Here is a 20003-nt window from a genome sequence, read left to right on the forward strand (position 1 = left end):
GTTTTATATATTATATGTAACGTATGATTAAAAGCTGAATGAGTCACTGGCTCATGGTTTACCAGAGTGCTTCCCTTCTGGGACCAGCACAGTGATCACGAGGGACTGTTTCACATTAGGACCTTTGAGCACCCACATTCAGACCAAATCCTCATGGACTAAATCCACAGAGGCACCTTTGAGAGTTTTCCTGGTGCTGTCGGTATGCTGTACATCTCTCACTGCCCACTCCCAGGGTATCCAGTGGGTTGCCCAGAGTTTTCAAGGGCTTGCAGTGGCTGTGCACGTGGGATGCTCCCAGTGCCATTGGTAGCACTTCAGGCTGGAAGCAGCACGTGTATAGGCTCACGAGTGCCAAGCATGAGTTCCAGCCATGGAAGACTCCTTGGAGCCCCCAAAGGATTGAATCACTGCACATGGGTGCTGCTAGTCTCTGTTAGCAGAGCACCAAGGGGCAGGAAGAAAGGTGACTGGCATGTTCACCTCCCAAGGGACAACTACATTTTATACCAGTACAAGTCTGCTTCTATCTCAATTTCACATCGGGGAACACCTCCAGCCTGGGAGGAGATCGCAGCCCTTCATGCTCTAAGACAGGGCTGGAGAGTGTGCAGCAAGGTGAAGACAACTATTCTCTGGCTTGAGATCTCTCCAGCAGAAATCTTGCTGGCAAGCTGCAAACAATGTCAACCAGAGGTGTGCCGTATGGGGCAGCAGCAGTGCACAGCACAAAGGCTGCCTGTCCTTGTTTCACATCCAGCAAATCAGATAGTTTTGAGGCAGGACTGTCTTCTGTTCACAAAGGAGACACAGCGGAGAAAAAGCAGATCAAGGTCTTCAGTGATAATTTGCTCCTTCCTGTTCATTTGTTTGAAGACTGGAAAACACACACATAGTCTGTAGGTGTGAACTGCACCTGTGGGAGCCCGGCAGACAAAGACAGGGGGACAGGGAGAACCCAGCACCCATGCGTGGCCCTTCTTGGATGAATTGCAGTTAAATCCTTCATTAGTTCTCCCTAAGACACATATGCTTTGGCACTCGTCTGAGACAGGTCTCAGTTTTCCCAAATTAGGAGTGATATCACCGTCAGTCACTAACAGTCAATCCTATCAATGTTCATGAAAGTCCAGACGCACAAAAATGAAACCCTGCTCTGTGTTGCAGTGAGTGGGATTTCCCTGAGATATTGCTGGGTTTGTTTTCCCTGCGCAATTCCTGTATTTGCAGACTGAAGCAGACAGATGACCCAGCAAACAGTTTACAAATACCAGTCACTTTGCAGCACATCAGCAGATTTTCCATATGTCTGCCACAGCTGCTGTGTAAACCCAAGAGCTTCCCCAGTTGGAATCTGCCTCTTTTGTCCTAGGGCACCACATCACTTTGATCCCTCTGTGACCATAACTGAGCTTAAGTGGACCAAAAAGTCACTGAGTCACACAACTTAAATGTTATACCACAATCATCCGAGGAGGAAGGTCTCAAACACCTTGTCTCCTACAAAAATAAATTATCAAGCAACCACTATGTCCTGGACAACAAAGCAAGCTTGTAGCAGGGAAAAAAAAAAACGGTGAAAGGATTGTAAAATATCTCTAGGCAGTTAGTCGGTATCTGTAATATATTTTATTGGAAAACAAGGTAATGCGTTCCCTCCCATAATAAATTAAATTCCAGATAAATTCCTGTGAGAATAAACTCTCATCAAGGTGAGCAAACTGAATCCAACCTTAAAAGAGTACAGACTTTGACATTTTGTGGCAATTTATGTACCTGTTAATGAAGATATAACACAAGACACTGGGTGGTACAGTGGAGGGGAAGGAAAAAACATGTTGTCATGTTTCAACTGCGTAAGACAGTAATCCTGCTGCATTGATTTCTATGCAATGTGCTTCTAGGAAACACTGCTCCACTTCAATTTAGTTTCTGTTTTATATCTAACTATAAAAAAAATACTCCTAAAAAGTTGCTTTGAGAAGGCAACAACAAGATATAGTTCTAAAATAATATAGATTGTGAAAGCCAAAGCAACTTTTGATAAAAGTCCTGATACAAGGGTTGTTTTGTTTTGTCTTAGTACTTGGCTGAAAACCAAATGTACTGCCAGTACACCTTAAGCAAAGTCTGTTTCAAAATGTAGCATGCAACGAAAACCAATGCTTTTTTGTGCATACACAAATCTTAAAGCCCCTTTTCTATGTGCTGATGGTGCGTGAATTATCTCACAGCTATCAAGTGGTTAAGACTAATGGTTTTCACTTTTTGCCATTCAAAGTGTGTGGCAAAAAATTATTGCCTCATCACTGCATTCTCAGTAATTGGTTTTGTTCATACCATGCAAAGCTCACACCAGTGCTGTGGAAAAATGGAGTACACACAAATTCTCCTCTTTGGCTTCTTAATGCATATATTAGGAGATGAGCTAGTTTTCACAGTACTGCAGGACTAATGCAAAGATTTAAATCTGCTCTTTCACACTGTCAATTTGATAAACTGTTATTGGCTTGGAGGGGAAAGGAAGATGTTTTGGAGCCCCCAAAAAGGAATCAGATGTTTCTGGGAGTGCAGGGTAGTGCTAACAAGGGCTGGACATCCTTAAATCCTTAAACATCCGACAGCAGTCGCATACACTTCTTGTGGAAGCAGTGACCCAGTCCAGGTGAGGTTTTGCTGATTTAGGTGATCTAAAACAGTTGTATCTACACTGTAGATGTGTGCTCTTCTGGCTTATACCAGCTTTGTGCACATCATATTCAGCAGAGAATAAATTCAGGCTGACAAACATCCTTAAATACCAGTGAAGGAAATTACCTGTAAGCTGCCCAGCAACTACAGCAACCATGCTGACCAGTCATGCTGCTGGCTGCAGCAAGGATGACAATGAGAGGGAATGTGACCTCCAGCCAAACACTATGTGTTGCAAGAAGCATGAGGAGCTGAGGAGCATCCATAGCTCATGTTCTGCTGCAGCCACTGGGCTGGGCTAGTGGAGTACGGTGGGATAAGTTCCCTGGCTATCACAGTTAGAGATTGCCTATTCCTTCCCTGAAATCCTAGTGAGGAGGATCATGTCACAGCTGCTAGGGAGATAAAATGGCACAAAAAGGGTTTAGAGAGTCAAGAGATTGCAGACAACTTCTGTAGATCTAATGCGTTTGTGCCTTGAGGCAATGTGAAATGCAAGTGTAAAATGTGGCCAGAATTTCATGTTAATGCAAAAGACTTGCTGGAAGTAGCTGTGTGAAGTCGAGCTAGCTGGCCATTTGGTGTATGTGCATACATAACGGTTTCACGTAATGCTTTTTCACAGCCACACAAAGGTGTGATGCCTTTTTGGGAAAGCAATAGCCAGTACAATGTGCCCACAGTGGCTTAGGACCATCCACAGTTTTATTTCTGTCCCTAACACTGTGCTGTCACTGTTTCAGTATCTGGCACCTGCCTTGTGTCATAAACCTATCTGATTTTCCTTTGCAGCAGTGACCTAAAGGAGAAGGAAAACAAGCTCTCCCAGCTTCCCCTCCCTGCCCTGCAGAGCAGGTATGCCAGTGACCGTCTCTGCAGGTATGCAGTGACTCTGCAACTGCTCATTAGTGCAGCGCCAGCTTTGAAGCAGCAGGCATAGCGGTGCTGCTTGCCCACGTGAAGGGGAAAATCTCATTTGATGTATACAGAAGTCCTCAGGAAATGAAAGGACAGCTTTACAGCTCACCATGTGTTGCTTTTCCCAGGTCTGATGTGTTCTGGTGATGTGGAAAGACATAGGGGAATGGTGAGAGGTCTAGGGATACTTCTGGAGGACTCTGGATGATCTGGCCTGAGCCAGGTGGCTGCTGGTCACTTTTATCCTTTCTTAAGAGATTTTCCACTCCCAAGCCCAAGTTTTGCTACTAGCACACAGCTGCTGTGTGCTGAGCTACAAGAGACATAAACTGAAGTGAAACAAAAATTTGAACCTGACCTAACAGGGTAGCCATGTCTCTAATGTGGCTTATAGCCTGAGTAGAAGATCATGCTTCATCAAACAAAAAACCAACCTGAAGAGGTACCTAAGGGGTCACAGTTACTTGGTCAGTCCAAAGAGCTGAGAAAGAATCCCAGCAGACCCTAGGATCTTTGTAAGACTGAAACTTTTTGCCAGCATTGCAGGTGGTATACTTAGACTACTAAGAATGGATATTCATCAGGAAACAGCAACATGTGTTTTCTTTCCTCCTTTCTGTCTTCTGTCTGAGAATAAGCTGTCACCATTGTAGCTATTATTTATAGGAATTTAAATGAAATGCCAAGTACAGAAATATTTCTTTCCGTACCACTGACTGACTCCAAGTATTGTGGTAAATTACCCTTTGCTTTTCATTTAGTATAATCGGTAAAGTTGACTTGTGTCCTATGATAGCAGAATTTATCTCTAGCCTTGAGTTCAGGCTTTTTGTTTGTCTGATTGTTTTTAATTGCATTTCTGAATAGGTACAGTGTGTTTCAAGTGCCTTGAGTTGAGATAATTGATGTTGGCATTGCAAAGACAAATTGGGTAACTTTGTGCTGAGGGAAACAGGAGACACGTGGATGCCATTGAAAAAGGAAAGTGGGAATACCTTGGAAGAAAAAGGATCTTTGAACAATAACATCAAGAAATGGCTTCTGAGGCGAAGACTGTGTCTATTATTTCAGTGCTGGCCATAATGGATTGACTTTTTTTCTCTGGCTATGGAAAGTTTTGAAGAAATTATGTGAGCTGAATCCTTGCTGCGGTTGTAGTTGATCTACTAACACACTTTTGTGAGGAAGCACTGTACTATGTCTGAAGCCAGGCCCTCCGAGAGGTCACATACTCTCCTAAAAATGAATCAATGGATCTATGGGCCTGCAGCTGTCAAACAGCTCTTCTCAGTGATGCTAATTTGTTGTGCCAGGATTATTTACATTACCACTGCACTATAAAGAGCAAGACCGAAATCTTTATTGCCCCCTCTTCAGGGCAGTGATGGTAAAGTGAAGTTACCAACTGAAACTCAGGGAAGACACACAAGCTTCAGTGTGCATTTGAAGAAGTTTCTCAATTTTAATAAAGCAGCTTTGGCTTTTGAGTATGCGATGACCAAAGCTGATTTTGATTAATATTTTTCTTACGTGCTTGAATTCTCCGAATCCATCCTAAGTCGTGCATAACACTCTACAGGTGATCTTAACTTAAAGTAGGTATATCCTTTGTGTTAACTGTTATGTAAACATATAGGCTAGGAGGATTTAACAAGAACCTTAACTGTAACCAGCTTTTACAAGCTGCTAAATTAATCATTTTCCACTTAATTTATTAGATTATTTTAGCCTCTTTTTGTCATATTGTTTCCTTGAACTCATTTATTACTTAAACACATTAGACAGATGTTTTCAGATAATACATTGTGGATACCAAAACCATATTCTGTATAGAGTCTTCAGTGATTACCTTAGCAACCACTTGTAGGAAAACATTAAATGATATGAATAACATCTCTGTTTGCTTTCTTCTCCCATCTTCTCACTAGAGGGGGTGTATATTTTGTAGAGCTACTTGTTTTGAAAAGATTTATGTTTGTCAATTTTTTTTTGTCCTTGACCATTACAGAAGCATGGGTTGGTTTGTTTTGTTGCTGTGTATTTTGTCTGATAAAGACAATAAAAAAATTAGTGTGCACTTGAAGTAATAAATTAGAGGTTTATACCTGGGGAGGATCATTTCATATCCAGGTGAATTCCACATAATTTTTTATTTCAAGCTTTACTTCTTCCAGAACAAGCACGTTTGCTAGGCATCATTTTCATCTCAGAATCTTGGTAGGAATTGTTTGCATTTTAATATGTCAGACCACAAAGAGAGAGACTGAATCTAAGTTCAATTTCAAGTTTATTGGAAATTTCTGAGATGCTTAAGGTTTAAAGACTACTATCCAGTTGCTGTGGTCCACAAAAATAGTGAATGAAGGTATTTAATTCAGTTTGAGAAACAGTAATTCTTTTGATCTCAGTAGATGAGTTACTTGAGAATACGCTGTGAAATTCAACCTTTAGTAGACTTTCTGCTGACATTTATGCAAGTCTTATGGAAAGTCTTATAATGTCATGGAGAGGAACAGGGCTAATTAATGGGATGTTTGGTCAGACTTTTGAACCTTTACTCTTAATTCATCCAGTTGTAACCCTGAGGCTCCTAAGGCTGCATTGCTAAGTACACACTACCTTGATGAAAGCCAAAGAGTCTGCAAAAAGGCTTAGCAGCTCTTCCCTGCATCTCATTCCTTAGTCACCCCTCATCAGGTCCTAGAGTGCTCAGGATGTCCAGCTGGCTAACAATATGCAGTTTTTGCTCCTTGGCTTTTGGATTTATTTGAGCCAAAAGGGATAAGTAGGAGATGAATGAGTGAGAAAAAGGTAAAATACACATATCGGGTTGAGATACTTTGTCTTAAATATATAATGCATGTTGGTTTGGTTTTCTAATCTTGCAACTCCAGCCCCTAAGCTGCCTCTTTTAAAGATAAGCTTTACAGGAACTAGGTTATGGAATTTCAATGGAGTCATTCTGCCAGCAAGTCAGACAAGAGATGCAGAAGGTCTTGAGGGCTCTGAGAAGGTTCCAGTCTGCCAACAGCAGCTTGTGGCATGGCAAATATGACTTCCAGCTCATTTTACTCTGTAGTTGTGGATGACCCCTGCAACATTTTCTTCTTCACCTGTTTGCGGAGTATCTGTACACTGCCAGAACTCCAAGCAACTGGAAGCAAATAATGAACCCATGCCAAAACAGTCTGCCTCTCAACAAAACCTTTCAGTAGAGGTGTGGCATGATGTTAACCACAGCAGATATATGGTTGGCAAAGCTTACCTTCATGTAATCTTATACAAAGAGGGCAAACAGGCAACAGGGCTTTGTATTTCTGGGTGAAATAAGTTAAAGAAGTCTTTTATAGCACAGTTTATGGGAATCAGCTTCACACATATGTGAGCAAAAAGGAGAACAGACTTCTTTCTTTTGACCTTTCCAATAATACCTCAAGCAGTTTTACAGCAGACTATCCCCACGCAAATGCCTCTATCAGACAAAATCACACAAATGCCAGCTCTATAGGAGAGGAAATGGTAGAGCTTGTGTCTTTCTACATCTGCTGCAACAAATATACAGGGCTTTGACTATGATATGTATTCATACAGATAAAAATCATTGCTAAACCTGCACACAGCTCCAAAACACTTCTCACCACAGACCACAAACACGTCTTTTCACCACTACACAACAAAAGAGTTTTAACGCATTCTCTCTCCACTTTCCAGGCCAGCTTTTCCTCCTCTAATACTTCACCCTTATTTTGTGCTCAGGCTTCACGTTTTCAATGGAGAGTTTAGCATAAACGTCCAATGCTGTCGGACCCACCACAGACACTGCCCAGCTACTGTTCAACCTTGTTGTGGAGTCATTGTAATTAATGAGGAGATTCCTATTTCTGGCTGTAAATGCATGAGCAGGCCTGGTTTGTGATCTAGCTGGCATAAAATCAAAAGTCTATGAAACATCACTCTCTTCAAAGATGTTTGTGAAGCACCAAGTGTGCGGAACAAGTTTCACCCTCTCAGCTTTCAGGCCAGCACTAAAGGTTATGCGGCAACAGTCCTGCTTTGCTGGGTTATTCAAGTCTGTACAAAGGTAGCTTGTATCAACTGGCAGTGAAACTGGAGGTTTCAGAGGCCATTTGTGTTAGAAATACACTAATAATTCAGAGATTTTAGTAATTTTAACCAGTTTCATTTATATGATGTGACTTCATAATCCATTTAAATGAGGATTAGAACAGTCATCCAGAAACTCTAGCTTAATGATACTTGCTCAAAATTAGCAAAGCAACCTCTATTTACCATTAAGATATTGGACTATTTTTTTTTTCTGTAGAAAGTGTGGGGTTTTTTAAAGAAATATACGCATCATTTTTGGACAAAAACATTGGATTTTCAAATGTAAATTTTGAGTTTTAATATAAATGACGGGGATTGGCTGAAATGTCCATGTGAAAAGAAACAATAGAAAACACCGTTTATCTGAAAATCAATGTTTTATCAATATGTGAATTCCAATAGTTGCAGATGAATTTTTCTTTACTGAAACAAATTAACTTCAGCAAAGGATGCTGCTAACACACTTTCTTACAGTTCTAGAGAAAGAGTTTAACTTCCCTCCTGAGCTAGGAAACTCCTGTCTCAACATCCACCAATTACTTTTAGACAAGAGTCCTTCCTCTCTGTGAGCAGCTATGTACCAACATACCAAAATATCCACTCACAATGGAGGGTAGGTACAGTGGCTGACTCTTACATTTTTCTATTGTAGAGTGGCTTTCATTAATCAGCTGAAAAATGCAAGGGAGCAGTTAGTTAGAAAATAAGCCTTGCCCTGCAGCTGTGACAGTCTGCCGTGACGCACCTATAGTCCAAGCCCCCAGTCACAATTTCTTTCCCTCCATCTGGGATAAATATTCAGTACTTTTGAGGTCACTGTTTCATATGAATCGACAGGCTATTTAAATATTCAGGTGTTCCTTGCCTCTGATGTATTTTGAAAGAAATGGCGTATCTCGACCCTTCATCTATCTGTGGTTTTTTTAATGACAAAACAACTATTTAGTGATGGTTTTTTTATGGTGACTGGAGCAATGGCAGCCTTGAGCACCAATTTAAGTATTCAATAACAGTTATAATATCCTTGTCATTCTCAGCACCAAGAGGGTTTACTGGATGCACCACTTCCCTGTGGATGAAAATGAGAATAGCTTTGGAGTTCACTTCCTCTGACAAAATCTAATTGCCTTCACCAAAAGAATGCTGATGTTGCTCTGACAACTTGTCTCCGTAAGGTTTTCTGACTTACAGCAGGTTTTCAGGTTTGCCAGTCCTTGTGAGTCCAGTGAGTACCTTCAGGCTTTTAAGAAAAAGCTACTGTAGCGTCAGCAGACATGAGAGTATCAAAGGAACTGTTTGTCTGTAGAAAGAGGAAACATTTCTCTTGAGGTCTAATATTGTCAGCTTCTACTTGTTTGTTCCACATTGTTGCTGAGGTAACCTCTGAAAATAATTGATATTAGTAATACTTTTAAGTAGCGTCCACTGTTGCAACATCATTTTCGTGTCTTTCATTTCAAGGTTTATTACTGCTTAATGCATTTGCTGACAAACTGATTCATGAAGGAAAAGGCATAAATAGAAACTTTCTCAGGATAATTTTATTTCCACCTGAAATCCATGCAAAAACATGGAATTGAGCCCTGACCATGCGGCAAATCTATTGAGAAGTTCAGTTGAGCTTCTTACAGAGGAATTTTATGGTCATAGAATGCCATCTGCTAAAATAAAATTCTGTTTCTGAAGCCCTGCTTTACTTTACACTAAGCATCGCACTTCTTTCATTGCCCCAGCTAGTTAGGTTCATTCTGTCGCTGCTCTTCTTTCCCAGCACTGCCTGGAAGCTACCACCCGCGGAGGGTGTTAGGAAGAGTCTGCTTACTTGCTCATGCTGTGACTAAGTACTCTGCAAAGATTTAAAAAAAAAAGAAAAAAAAAGAAGTCTTTTGTATTGGTAGTCTATCACTGGGATCAAGATGAGAGGGAAAAACCTCCTTCTGAAATCTTTAGGAATGACCCCAGTGCTAGAAAGAGTCTAGTCATCTTTCTCTAGAGGGATGAAGTTGTAATACCCTGCTTTGAGGAAACAAGATCGAAGTAAAAGGAAAAATAAACAGAGGATGAAGATAGGTTAAAAGAAAATAGACAACATTCAGAGTTATTACCCTTTAATGTAACATTCACGTTAAAAAGTTTCATCCTTTCTTTCCAAAGTATAATATGCTTTTGCAGACTGCTTTAAAAGCAGTAAAGATGCATTCTTACAGAAGCAATTACAATAAGCAAAGAAGACAAGAGGAACCAGAGGCCTTTGAGAAATGAAAATGCCCAATATGAAGTCCAGCAGGAACTGGATCTCATGGAGGACAGAAAGAAGAGAGTGGAGATATGTATTTTACTTTTTTACTGAATGCCTACTATTTTATCCAGCAGCCATTTTAAAATAAAGAAGGCAACAGCAGCAAATGAAAATTCAGCACGTGGCATGAAGGCAGGAGTGCCCCTTGCCATATGTCTCAGTGAAAGGGGAAGCTGAACATGTGTGGCGCTGTGGTAAGGAGGCAGCCCATACACCTCTCGCCCACTAAATGTTTTACAGTAAGAATGACACTGAACAGTAAAAACCCAGTGCTGTACTCTACAGTACGGCTGAAAGGAAGAGCAAATGTAAGAGGAGGGGAAGGTCATTTAGAATAACACTATTCTAAGGGACTAGGACAAAGTTCTGTCTTCTGATTTTCTGTCAATATTAGACATGAAATGCAGACTTTTATCGTATTGTTCAGCCTTCATCTTGGCTTTTTGATTCAGATTTTATTGAGACAGAATTTGGCCCACCCATGCAAAGAATAAAAGGTGAAAATGAGGTTCCCCATGTTTGCAAATTGGTTTAAAGATTCTTCCCACTGCTAGAATGAAGCTACTCTCCATGCTGCATGGAAGTCGTTCTGCAGTCCTGACCCAGGCAAAACTTCTGTTCATTTGAATTGTGTCTTCCTGGCTGTGGATTATAGTTCTTAAGAATTTTTTTAATATGTATACTTTTCCTTAGCAGGATGTGAAGCACAGCTGGATAAAAAAAAAAATAAACAGTTTTGAAAGTATCATTTGTTTTCACGCTTGAAAGGGTAGCTTCAGCTAGAGTATTATTATGCCTGTATATGCAAGCATAATCAACGTTTCTTCTGGTGACTTAGTATCATATTGCTTTTTTAAATGTCTTTTAAAACGGTTGATGAAATCATCTTAATTAGATGATTTGCTTTAGCATCTGCTGCTGTTGTCATTTCATTTTCAGTGTTTTCATTTGGTGAAAAGATTTTTCTTTTCCATCTTGCAAAACAACATAATATCTGTGTGCACATATGTAACTGTAGAGTGTATACATGTATTTTTAGTACACTCTGTTCCTTCAGCTGTGCTTGGGTAACCTGGTAAGCTTCATTTCCTTATGTCTGCATGATCATGATGCACAGCATGGGGGGACTTTTGTAATGTGATAAAAGAACTGTGAAATCTCACATTTGCTTGTAGAAATAGAAAAAAAAAATCTGTCTCAACACTAGCAAAGAGTTTTTTGTAGGCCGCAAAAATTCTTTAAAATAAACACTAAGTAGCAGACGGGACTACAGTCTACTGTAAGTGTAAGGAGAATTAATGTAAGCTTTGAGTAGATAAATATTTAGAACTTTAAAACTGCTTCCTGTTATTCTCCTGGCTTATTTTCAACCACTTTTAGACTCAGTCAGCAGCTAAGATGTTTCCTTTGTGTGAGACTTCAGGTTTTCATGAAGAGCTTCTCACAGTTCAGTAGCATTAACTGGAAATAAGTCTAGGAGCTGAACATCAGAGGAACAGGTAGACTCGAAGGCAAGAGGCTGAGACTATTCTGTATGCTCAGGAAGAGCTAACCACTTTCTTCTGAGGGTAAATAGCAAATGTATGAACAAATCTATCATATATACTCTATTGAGGATCTACAGGTATCGCTTTCTTTATAGTAAGAAGTGTTTACTTCACTCCTCATCCCAATCTTCTGAGTCAATAAATAAGTTAAAAACAGAGCATCTTACTGTATCCTGACTTGCAGAGACTGTACAGAAGCAAGAGGGGGAAAACCACGTGCTAGCATATGAATTATTCCATTTCATTTATTAGAAAACTCTAGATAGCACTTCTTCAAGAAAGGGAATTTTGTATTTACTTTTTTAAATTAGCATCTGCATCGTATAAATTGAGTAGACCATAACAGTGGGAACTCTTCCTCTAGCTTCCTTTCAAATGGTAAAGTAGATGATATAAGGACTCACTGTTAGGTGTGAATGGTAATCTTTCTAAGGGCAAAAGTTCATCATTGATTTCAATTGATTTCAAACCAGAGTTTAAGTAGTGATAAAATTCTCATGGGCTTCAGTAGTTACAGAGCTACACTGAAAGACTGTTTGTGCTCAGACAGAAATGGTATGAAAACAAATCAACTAAATAAATAAAAAAATAATCTTTTTAACACATTTAGACTGAGGGCTGAGCTATTACCTAAATGGAAACTGTTGCTTCTCAGACGCCCCTGCTGTTTTCAAGTGAATGTGGCAGTGCAGTGTCCTGTGTTCAGCTGCAGTGTCCTGTGTAAGCCTTGTGCCCAATATCTGCTGTGGTGTACTGCCATGGTGGTGGGCAGAGGGACAGCTGCTCCCACAGTCTGACCAGATGTAGGGGCAGAAGAGACTCCAAGAGAAGATGGCAGCACTTTGGGCATCTTCAGAGGCTCAAGTGCCTACTGAGAAATTACTGGGGAGAAAAATAAGAACTTGTGGACTACAGTCATGTGGATTTGAGTCATAACTGGGGTGGCAGGGTGACAGGAGCCCAATTTCTATCTTTGATTAAAAGTATTTCTGTCCTTTGCAGCTTGGAGAGAACAAGTCAATACACTTGCGGGAAGAGCAGCCATTCAGAGGGACCCAGAGAGACTAAAGTGCCAAAAGCAATCTCATGAAGTTCAAGGACAGTGCAAAGTCCTGCACTAGAGAAGAACAAGCTCCTTGCAACAATATGGGCTGGCGACTGCCTGGCTAGGGTGGACCTCTGTGGAAAAGGCCCTGTGAACTGCACCTTTTACTAGTAATATATGCTTTAAGTAGTGTAGGATAAAATTAAGCCCTCAGGAAAAATGCCTGGTCAGGAATATAGTGCAATCGTTTAACCTAATACTGATCACCACACACTGTATACATAAAAGAAAGCTATATGGTCCTACTTCTATTATTTCAATAAAAAGAGGATTACGTTTTCCCTTTGGGGAGTGCAGAGCTTTACTCTGTTTTCAGGGAGAACTCAGACTTTCTGAAAGGAACGTGCTCTATTACAGACTTGCCAGTCACACTGTTTGTACCAGCAAATTTAGAAAACAGCTCAACTGCAAACATCATCCCTTCCCCCTTCATTTTATTTTCAAGGCAGTTAGGTACTTGTTTTCATCTTACCTGCATACAGTACCTACTTGTAACAACGTTTAGTAACTACGTGCTAAACAAAACAAGTTTACCAACCAAAACCATTGGTTTTGTTATCTTCTCTACAGGCATGCATACTACAGTGATATATGGGGTTTTGGGTGGAGTTCAGTTTGGTTTGTTATTGCCTATGGACCTCACAGCTCGTAGATGAGAATGGCACTGAGCATATGACACTGATCTCCACAGAAGACTAGAGATCCAGGTGGCTGATGTAGATGTTGCTATCTTACCACTAAACAAGCTTGCTCCATCACTGACTTACTTAAGTGCAGTGTGGGGATCAGCACAGGCTGTGAAAGTCTCTTCAAGACTTTGAACACTTTCATCTTACTAATACTAATCACTTAGAAAATTTGTCCCTGCTGAGCTTTGTGCTGCTCTGAATGCTGCTAGCTGCTGAACTAAATACAGTGGATCTGTATGTGTTAGCAGCAGTGCCCAGACACACTGGACAAATACATTGAAAGAATCTGTATTTTTTTTTTTTCACCATTTGTTCCTACTTTTGAAAACATGCTCAGTTTCTCCAGGACCCTTGATACAACACCCTCTCTCTCCCTCTTGCAGGAGAATAACGAGGCCCTGAGCTCACCGAACTGTCACAGATACCAGTCTTCCTTACTGACTAGAGATCACTGTCATGATTGCCATTGCTGCCTGGCACCTGCGGAAACTTTAGCCTAACCGTCCAGACTGGGAGTCAGTAAAGAAGGAAAAAGACGAAACAGGACATGCTGTGGTTTGCTGTACATAACTCCCACCTCAATAGAAAAAAAAAGCAGAGGCAGGTGTCTGTCCAGTGGAAGGAAGAATACTGGGAGAGATGGAAGAGGAGAAGGAGAGCAGAGAGACTGCAGCACATGGAGCTCTGCAGTGCATTTCCTTTTGTATTACGTGTACTTACGTTCTGCCCTTCTGCAGAGCCACAGGGTTGTGGGCTTTGGTTTGCAGTTTTTTTGTGGGGTTGGTTTGTTTGTTTGTTTGTTTCCATGAACTCAACAGGTGCATAAATGTGGTTCTTTTTTTTTGTGAAGGACTAGTTGAAAATCTTGAAACATTAAAAATATTACATTATAAGCGCACGGTTTCACACATGAAAAACAAAGTTGAGGCTTAAAACAAAGTATGTTTTCTTCTATCTTGGTTGCTGAACTGAACATAAATGTGCCTCCAAGCCTAATCTAAAGATTTGAGGATGTCAGTGGGTGATTGATAGATCTCCAAGCTTGAAACTTGAAACTATCTTTAATAGAAGAAAAGGTAGTCATCACTTAAGTGGAGGAGAGATCTTGTGAGAAAAGGAAAAAGATCCATGGAGTGTAAGCAAGCTGTGTGGTAGTAATAGAAAATTACTTTAACCAGAATGTCTAAGGGCATTTTACATTTTAGATGAATGTTCTTAATGGAGCATTTACCCATACGCTTCTCTATCAGTACACAGTGTTTTGGGTAGTACTTCTGCACAATGTAGATTTACTTCTGTAATGAACAATTCCATTCCTTTATAAATGTGTGACTGAGTTCTGTAACATTTGTCACTCACTTTGTGTACAGCCTGTGTATAGGTACAGTATAACGTATTTTCACAGTCCTTTGCAAGTGAGTGTTATTTCCCTAGCAGTGGTTTCTTCACACTCTTTCATATAGAGACTTTCTTGATCCCTGGAGCTGTCACTGAATTGTGCTGCATCGCATGCATCTTAAACTACCTGGAAGCCACAGGCACAATAAATTAATTAGTCCCTAACATTAAAAGCCACAAAGAAAATGTTATCTGATTTGGTGTATTCCTTTATGTCAAAATCACAATGCCATGCTAGTAAAACAAATTGATCACAATACAACATGAATCTTAATGCATTTTGTATGCTGGCTTTTTTGTTGATTCTTTCAGACATTTTTCTATCTGGGCTTCTTTTCTAGCCCAAAGACATCTAGAGTGAAATTTTAAGATAAGTAAAATATCTAGCACACGAAACCAGTAACAATCTTTCAAGCAATAAAATGATGGTATTATGCATTATAGTGATTTCCTTAGACAACATTTTGACTCCTAAGTGTTAGGATCAGTAGTTTGTCATGGTTGGTTTAAGATGACATGCTAATCCTTAGCTTTGTTCCTTTGCAGTTTCCACTCTTCACCAAATAATCTCTCTCTAACAACCTGAAGTTCTTCTTGTTTTGCCTATGTGTGCTGCAGAAGATTTAAGCTGTGATTTAAGTTTTAAGCATTAGAAGTCAAAATAGAAAAGCTTGTTTCTAACATAAAGGTGAAGGAAAGGTCAGCAGAGAAGTCAGATGGCTGATGTGGTCTGACAGTTCGAGTAGGCATAGGGAGAGGAAAATTGTCTTGATCACAATTTAAAGAGAAGAATTAGCAGGAGGTGAGACACAAATACGACTTCAGACAATGAGTGTGTGGCTGTCTGGGATGTGATGCCCTCTCATTTCTTAGTGACAGCAATGAACTGAGAAGTGTCTCTGAGAAGTCTGAAGAAAGCAGCAAGCACTTACTAGAACAGACAATCTGCCTCTGCTTTTCAGAAACATCACCCCCATACTCAGTAGGAGAAAAGTAATGAGTGTAAAATGCACTGCTGCAAGCGTCACAAAGTAAGACAGCCTTAAGATCATGATAACACAATCTACAGATGTCGATAGACTTTGAACTAGACCTAAAATATGTCATCTGTAAGACTTTTGAAGATTAAATCTGCTGATCATGATGCAAAAAAGAATACAAGGGAAGTATCAGAAGTACACGTGCCAGAATCTCTAGTGGCTAAGGACAATGAGAAAATGGTTTTGAGGAATGTGATGGAGAAACCTTTGCCAATGAAACAAGAGTGAAAATCCTTCTTTTCCTGAATATTTAAATGTTTATTGCTGGTGCTCTTGCTTTTGACTGCTTGCTACAAGCAGGTAGCAGTCCTGGTTTCATCTGTGTGATCTAAAACCTGTACTTGACAATAACCACAGACTTGTCAGCACCATGTATGTTCTACCCCCGGTTCCATGCAGCATTTCTCATTTTGCAGACTAACTATAGCTCTTCCTTTCTAAAGCCTTTTAGGAAAGACAAGAGAAGTTCAGTAGCTAGGTGGAGATCTTGACTTGAGAAAGGCAGAAGAAAGGTCAGGTAGTGTTTCAGCTGCTTCAGATGTGAGAGAGTCATCTGCATATGGTCTAACCATACTTCCTGGAAGGTGACTGATAAAAGTTTGCTGTGAAGGCTTTCATGCCTAAACCAAGTTACTAATCTTGCAAGTTATCAGAAGCCCAACCCATGAAACTCAAATGGTGACAAACAGGCCAACCACATATCCAATCACATAAGGGACAAACTGGGATGGGGGAATCATGTGTAGGATTATGCCTACATTTGTTTGGTACTATAAAGAAAAAAAAATAGACTTATGGTGGTTAGTATGGGAAATGTGCCTTCTCATAGGGGAATGTGATACTGACTTCCTATACCTGGTGGATAGGTGGGTAAGAAGCATCACCTGCATGTACTGCAAACATCATGTTACTGGTGCTGCTGCTGTTGAGGGACCATGCAGGATCATATGCTCGGTTCATGAAGCTTGGAAAGGCCTGTGGATGAGTTCTTAACAACCAGTAAGATTATTTTTAATTAATTTTTCAAACCACTTAATACCTTAAATATTATAGGATTGCTAAGTAAATGTTCTACATAAATACAGGTTTGAACTGTATTACAAAAATGAAAGGATAAAAGAAAAGGATAAAAGAAAAACAATGCAACATATGATAATGCATCAGCAAATGTAATGTAGTATTTCAGGACTCTTATTTTATTGGCAATTGCAAATGAAATGGCTGTCTCATTACTGCTGCATATTTTTAGCTTAATTCTTTACCTCTGTGTTATGAATGTTATATTTGACATTTTAAATAAAAATATAAAACATTCAAGAGCTTCCTTAGGAGACAATTTTTGACCTGAAAGTGCTTTTGCAGCGTCAGTGACACAGTTCTAGTACACAGAGCACGGATTCAGCCAGTCAAAACTAGCTGATGCAAACATTGCAATTTCTACAAATTTCTTTCTCTTTTTCACATCTGAATGTGATTGATACGTCTCCAAGCAGTGACTACACAAACTTGAGTCAAGAAATGAGTCAACTGAGGAAAAAAAACACAGGCAAAAAAAAAAATTCAAATAAATTCTTTTTTCTTAACAAGTCCTCACCCCTCAACCCCCAAGATTTATAAATCTAGTGCAAGAAATTACTGTATAATGGAACGGAGGTTCTGCTAAAAAAGAGCTCCACATATCAGTGCTATGCCACCAAGATTCCCCTGACATTTTACATGGAATTTGGCAGTCTGCTTCAGCTGCATAGGAAAGGTCTTTCCAAAATGAGAAGTTTACCAAGTGGGTAAAATTTAGTACATGGTACTAAAGCAAGCCTTTGCACGTGCAACACTCAATTATTCTCGTGAGACTTTTCGCTGATTAGTCAACCAGTTCATACTCCACCAAATATGTGGTTAGAATATTTGGTTAGAGTCCTTCGCTGTGGGTTTCACAGATCACGATTTGCTGTTAGTATCAACACACGGCAAATTGAAAGCTTTCTCTGGACTGAAAATATTAATGTTTTGCAAAGAAATGGGTTGCTGATTCTTTCTAATTCATTTAACGTATTTAACACTTTATCAATACATGGGTAATACAGATGGATGAAAGTCTGTGTAACTGAGAAGATGGTGGTACTGTGGCTGCTAACATGTAAAAAGAAAAGCTCAGTGCTGTGAAAGATTTTCATACTGATGTCCACTTTCCACAGTAATAGGTGCAGGATAAGAAATTGGGTGTGTAATAGGATGGTGTCTCATATCTGATTGAGAGACATACCTTTAAAAAGTTGAGCAATTTTGTAATAACACTTTTTAAATAAATGGTTTACCGACAATAGGGGAGATAAAACTATTCTTTCACTTACTAGAGGAAAAGATGAAGGAAAGAGCTGGGAGAAGACAAGCAAGAGAGAAAACTGGAAAAATTAGGCAGAAAGAGAAAAACTTTCAAGAACCAGTGATAATGTAAAAGTAAGTAAAGCTTCTACAGAGAGCCAGCAGAGTAAATAATTAAGGGCGAGAGAGGGAAGCCAAGACAGAGGCATGTCTTTTCAAATGTTTTGCCAGGACTTCTGAAAAAAGCAGGGAAAATTACAAAATGAGAGATAGTATGGAACCTGCTAAAGCAGTAGTGGCTGAAAGGTTGTCTTCTTACCACAGTCCAACTGTCCTTCAGATAGAGAGGGAGCTTTCAGACTGCAAATCATGAGTTTGTCACAAATATTTCTGCACATCTGCACCATGCATCTTTGCGACCAAATGTAAACAATGAAACCTTTAAACAAACACCATGAAAAACATGCTGTTTCAGGTATTTGGAGGTAATTTTCAGTTCCCTTCACAGAAATATTTAAACACAGATTGTCTATAGTTATCCTGTTTGAAAACACAACATTCAGACTCTCAAACTAACCAAGCAACATTAACTCCTAAAATTCTGTTCTTTCTTTGTTTTGAAAAATAGCCAACAGACCATATGCCCGTGACAACACTGACTACTGTGCTAACTCTAAACTGAATACCAAAATAACTTGTAGTTCAATGTTATTGATCACTTTCTGACCAAGTGGTTAATGAGCTTCCTGCCATTAACACATCTGCATGCCCGCCATGTCAGCTGTGCTTATTCGCCTGTTCATGAATTCTCTTCTCTAGAGCAGAACTGTAAAATTATCAGGTTATAGCAAGGCACTTCCTTAACTGGCAGTTGAAAAGCAACCTTTTCCTAAACTTAGTCCAGAGAGTGGCCACATGAACTCTGCTGGGGAAATGGGAACTTGCCCTGCTGAAGGATTTGCAATGCGAGAACAGAGCCTGGGATTCTGAAAGGCTTGAGACTCTGCCTATGATTTGTGTATGCAGCAGAGGCTCTAGGTTCAGGTCCCAGATCCCCCACAAACTTCACAGATCTCCTGCAAAGCATTTATTTGCTTTGTTGGATTGCTTACTAAGCGAGTGTTTGGTAATTATGAGATTCTAGGTACTGCATGATGTAAATCATCCACAATTTTAAAGGACCATCGTGTATGTTTTGAATTTCTGTGGTGGTGATCTGCAAACCCAGCAGCATCATAATAACCAGCTAAGCTTGTGACAGTAAAGAGAACTATCATTTGCTACAACAGAAGATAGTTGTTGCATTCTCTAGCTTAAGAGAAAAGACTGTCCAGGGGAGGGGAGTCTTACTTCCAGCATCTTTGTCTACAGACACTTCACTTAAGCAAATCTCCAACTGTCCTCCCCTCAGAAAAAAATCCCATTACATTTGCTTGTAGCTACAATAAACAACTTGGCTTAAGAACTTTTCCCCTTCTTTCTTGACAGAAAGTCTCAGCATGAAGGATGACAAATCATCTCAAATAATACTTAATCTTTAGAAATTATTTACAACAAGTCAATGCCCCCAAGAAAAAAAAAAAAGAAAGCATTTAATGTCGCAGACCATGATGTAAGGAAAGCAATAAAAGGGAAACACAGCTTGAACTGCAATATTGCTGGGTAACTTACATCTCCCTGCTGAAGGCAGCAGAGTTGCAGTTACCAAACGGCTAATCTGTTCTACTGTTTTTTAATCAGATGTTGGCATTAGCTGCCACTAATTGCTTTTTCATTTCTACTTGTAATTATTCCATTGCATATTTGTGGTGAGAAGCTGAAAATGAAGCAGATCACCAAGAAAGAATTAATTGTTAATGAATAATCATCAGTAGGAAGCCAATTTCA

The sequence above is a fragment of the Chlamydotis macqueenii genome, chromosome 6 (assembly GCF_036417535.1).
Source record: "Chlamydotis macqueenii isolate bChlMac1 chromosome 6, bChlMac1.mat, whole genome shotgun sequence".
Taxonomy (NCBI): domain Eukaryota; kingdom Metazoa; phylum Chordata; class Aves; order Otidiformes; family Otididae; genus Chlamydotis; species Chlamydotis macqueenii.